Here is a 5,054-nt window from a genome sequence, read left to right as displayed (position 1 = left end):
CACTGACATCGGAGGAGTACCTTGTGTGTATCAAACGTCACAACGTAACTGGGTGACTATAAAGATGCTCTATAGGTATCTCCGAGGGTGTGTGTTGAGTTGACATGGATCAAGACTGAGATTTGTTACTTCGTGTGACTAAAGAGTTAGACACGAGATCTTGTATTATGGAATGAGTAAAGAGACTTGCCGGTGATAAGATTGAACTAGGTATGGAGATAACGACGATCGAATCTCAGGCAAGTAACATACCGATGAACAAAGGGAACTACATACGAGATTAATTGAATCCTTGACACTGAGGTTTGACCGATAAAGATATTCATAGAATATGTAGGAACCAATATGGACATCTAGATCCCGCTATTTGTTATTGACCATATAGGTGTCACGGTCATGTCTACATAGTTCTCGAACATGGAGGGTCTACACACTTCACGTTTGGTGACAATATAAGCATAGTCGAGTTATTATATTGGTGACCAAAGGTTGTTCAGAGTCCCAGATGAGATCCCGAATGTGACGAGGAACTCCGGAACGGTCCTAAGGTGAAGATTTATATATAGGATGAAGGGCATCAGAGTCCGAAAGTGTTCTGGTGCATACCGGGGAATTGACAGAGTACCGAAAGGGGTTTCGGGGGTCCCCAACAAGTGTTGGGGGGCCTACTGGGCCAAGAAGAGGAGGCACACCAGTCCACAAGGGGTTGGGTGCCGTGTGACAGCCCAAGACCAACGCTCCAGAAGATTTCCCTTTTATTCCGTTGCCGCCGTGGGATTAGATTATTTGTCGCACTCATCATCGCATCATTCGCATCATCCGCATTGCATCGGCATTCCGTTGTCGTGAGTTTTCAGAACCTTCATCCGTTAGTAGTTGCCGGTTCTCTCCTGTCGGGACCCCGATCCTAAGCCATAGGATTCCAGCCTGTAACACATTGCGTCCCTTTGCAGTCTCATGCACGGTTAACCCCACGGCTGCCACCTTACCTTAGCCGGGACCGTTTGCACATTTTGACTCACGTATGCAATTGTGTTGCTAGCATTCCAATGTCAAAGAACCCGGGTCGACATAACTATTCATAAACTCAAGTGGCTCAACTGTACAGAGACATGCATACATAACCCAGCAAAGCAGGTGTCGGTCATCAGCGAGTGTAGACGAGTCATAGCAAGCTACAAGGACTCCATTACACCGCGTGACATTTCCCCGTAGGGACAGACACAACAACTAAGAACGATACATGCCGGTCAACCAATGTGTCCGGAGCAGTAGCGAACTACCAAGGCTCGGTGGAAACACAAAGGGGCATTTCTCTGTATAGAGAGCTACTAAGGGCATACGACTAGTTGTCGAATCCCATACATATCACAGTGCATCACACTTACGCATGACATACTTGATATGCATAGATACAACAATGGCATCACAACATAACCATACAACATCACAACATATATTTAGAAGACTCGGAAGAGTCTTACATAATAAGTTCATACAGGTAGGGGTCACACGACCCGACACTCAAGTCATACAAACCAAGCGGAAGCATTAAAGTTGTCTGAGTACAGACATTTGAAAGGAAAAGGCACAAAGCCTGACTATCTACAGATCCCTTCTGAAAGGGGCTAGGTCATAGCTGGGACACCAACTACTCGTCATCATCGAGGTCTAGATAGAACCCACCTGTTGGCTCGTGGGTATCTTCTGCAACATTTATTAAACAAACATGAGTACAAAGGTACTCAACAAGACTTTAGAACAGATCTATCTACTCATGCTCATGTATCAACAAAAGGGGGTTGTGGGGTTTCATGCAACAAGCTAGCTTTGACTCTTGGCTAGACTATACTACCGTTCTAAATAGTTTTTAAACAACTTTGTTAAGTCATACACGAGTCCACTACCACCACAACAATACACTATCATGGATTGCTTTTCGTCTCCCTAAGGAAATGCCATACATGATACTCACACTTATCTTGATACTTTTATGAGTAGCCATTAAGGTTATCTATGAACAACATATGTCTCCAAGTAGTCCATATCCGCGGACGCGGCTATTCAAATAGATCATAACCCTGCAGGGGTGTACTTCTTCAGACACGCTCTCGCCACTTATCGCCATGTGCACGTCATGCACCTCGGCAACCTTCAAGAGAAGCCCAGGGAGGGAGTCGGCCATGACCGTTAACCACGCTAATACCTAGTCCAGGTTTGTCGCTTATTTGAGAGTGAACCCGCACGAAAGTCCGGTTGAAGTTTCCGCTACGGCCCCAAACGATGTGCGCAGGGTTCCCAAGCCCACCATCCGGGTGCCACTTGGTACACCATGCCACTGCCTACCGCATCATAGACCACCTCTAAGGTCAGCACCATGCACGGCCTCCGACATGACTATAAACACCAGAAACTACTTGCAACTCCTGGACCGAGTACTAGGCGATTAATAAGTCGAGCGGGGTCATATTTCAGGGCCCATCATGTGGTAGTAACTAGTCTTGGATTACATACACGGAACTCAGTTCCTAAGGACGGTTCCAATGAAACAAACCGCCATGTACTCCTACATAGCCTTTCATCGGTACCTTTACCAAATCAGGTTCCACACTTATTCTTTGTCACTAGAACACATTCATCCATTCCTGTTCATTACCCGGATGAAACATACCTGACACAACTCTAGGCATAGCAAGCATAGCAGGATAAGACACATCATGGCTCAAGCAACTACCAGGTATGCTAGGTTGCAAGGTATGGCTATTTACCGTGACAATGACAGGTCATGCAAAGGAATAGGTTCAGCTATCTAAGTAAATCATTTGAAATATTTTGTCCTAATGCCATAAGTGAGAGCAGGAGCGGGAACATGGGATTATATCGGGATGATCAAAAGGGTGCTTGCTTTGTTGCTCAACATAAGGATTAAATCCGTCAGTCACATATTCGGACGTATCCGGAAGGGCAGAGCCTACCGAAATAATAACGACAATCAATAACATTCATATGAAACAATATGATGCATGAACATGGCATGAAATGAAATGTAGCATCAGCTAGTGTGGCTATCAAACCTTTGGTTTGATGCTGATTTGAATTCAAGTTCAAATATTATTTAAAGTAGGACATTTATTAAATTTCTTTAATTGATTTGACTTGATGCTGTTTCGTAACTTTGTTTGTCATGCATCAAAGTAGCACCATTGTGTTCATTGAATTTTTCTGATCATTTTACATATATTATTTGTCAAATTTGGAGTTATATTTCATTTTCTATGAATTTCCAATGTTTTGAACTTATTCTGGAATTGTTTTAAGATAGAAATAGTATTACTGCATCAGCATGACATCAGCAGGTCAATCTGGCCGTTGAAAGTCAAACCTGACCAGTGGGACCCACTGGTCAGTGACTCTGGTTAGTTTTTAGTTAAACTTTAAGTTAACTAGTTAATTAGAAGTGGCTGGCCCACATGTTAGTGACTGATTAGTATTTAATATTTTCTTTAATTCTGATTAGGTTAGTCCTAATTAACCAGGGGCTGGCCCCACTTGTCAGTGACTCTAGGGAGTCAACCCACTGGCGATGAGTCACCGGTGGCTCGAGGGACGACGAGGGCATCGGAAATGCTCCTCTGACGACCAAACGAGCGGGGGAAGGCATCGGAGGAATGACCCTTCGCCCGTGAGCTCATTTTTGCAAGTCTTGGGGGTTGAAACAGCCGGAGTCGACGCCGACGACGAGCTCGGCGGCTGCCGGAGCTCGGGCAATGTTGAGGTCATCGAAACAGAGCGCAAATGGGTCAGGGTTTGGCTCCTACAGCACCTACGCGTCATGCTGAAGCTATTGGAGGTCTTAGATGGACCAACCCATCACCGGAGGCTCACCAACGACGAGCTCCCGTGGCGGATCTCATCGGGCTCCGATGGAATCGGGTGCTAGGGCTCGGGATCGATGGGGAAAACATGGGGAAAAGCATGTGGGGCTCACGGGGATTGCAGATGCGTCGAGAGCGGGCTCGGGGATGGCCTGGAGAGGGAGAACGAGGCGGTGAACATCGGCGGTCCGAGGAAGAAGACGACGGCGTTAGGGTGAAGCAGGGCTCGGGAGCTTGATTCCGTTGGCGTGGATGACGTACTCGACGAGGTGGAGAGGATGAGGCTCTCGGAGGGGCTTACTATGGCCGGAGACGACGGCTAGATCGAGCTCGAGCTCGACTCTAATGGCGATCGAGAGGAGGGGGAGCAAGAGAGCGAATGGGGAGAGGGAGAGGATTGGAACGGGCTGAGGAGGGTTATCCCCTCGCGACCAACGCGACGGAGCAGCGAGGCAGGCACCCAGGTGCGTGGCCGCGCCGGAGGAAGTGGCGGCCACCTCCTGCTGCCGACTGGCGAGGAGGAAGACGATAGGAGAAGCTGGGATGGGCCAAGGTGAGCGAGAGGTAAGAGTTTTTCCATTTTTTTCATTTCTGATTTCTTTAAATCATTTCTGACATTTGTTTTATTTTATTTTGGCTCCAAATTATTCCTATAAATAATGAAAAAAACTCTGGGGTGTTATTTGGAATATCTCCAAGCCCACATAAATATTTCAACATTTTATGATATTCTGAAATATTTAAAATCACATATTTGGGTGATTTCAGTAGCTTTTATGATTTAAATAAAATGCCAAAAGTATTTTTAAATTAAGTTCCACCCCTGAAATATTGTTTCCAATATTTTTCAAAAAGGGTGGGCTTTTATCAAGGCCATTTTGGGTTCATTGATCTCTCACAAGATTTGAATTGAGGTTGAATATAGAAGTGCTAGGGTTTTTCTTTGATTTCTATTTTCATTTTTAATGCAAGAATAAAACATGAGGATGTTCTTTCTAAACATCAAATGGAAGCTAGGGATGTGACAACTCACCCCACTCAAAAGAATCTCGTCCCGAGATTTGGAAGTCGTCGGAAAGAGCGCGGGATACTCAAGTCTGAGACAGTCCTCTCTTTCCCATGTTGCTTCTTTTTGAGAATGATTTGACCATTGAACTTTAAGAAACTTGAGGTTTCGAC

This window comes from Hordeum vulgare, chromosome 3H, assembly GCF_904849725.1.
Source record: "Hordeum vulgare subsp. vulgare chromosome 3H, MorexV3_pseudomolecules_assembly, whole genome shotgun sequence".
In the NCBI taxonomy this organism is placed as follows: Eukaryota; Viridiplantae; Streptophyta; class Magnoliopsida; order Poales; family Poaceae; genus Hordeum; species Hordeum vulgare.
The sequence above is the reverse complement of the archived record's forward strand: the minus strand, read 5'-3'. Positions refer to the sequence as shown.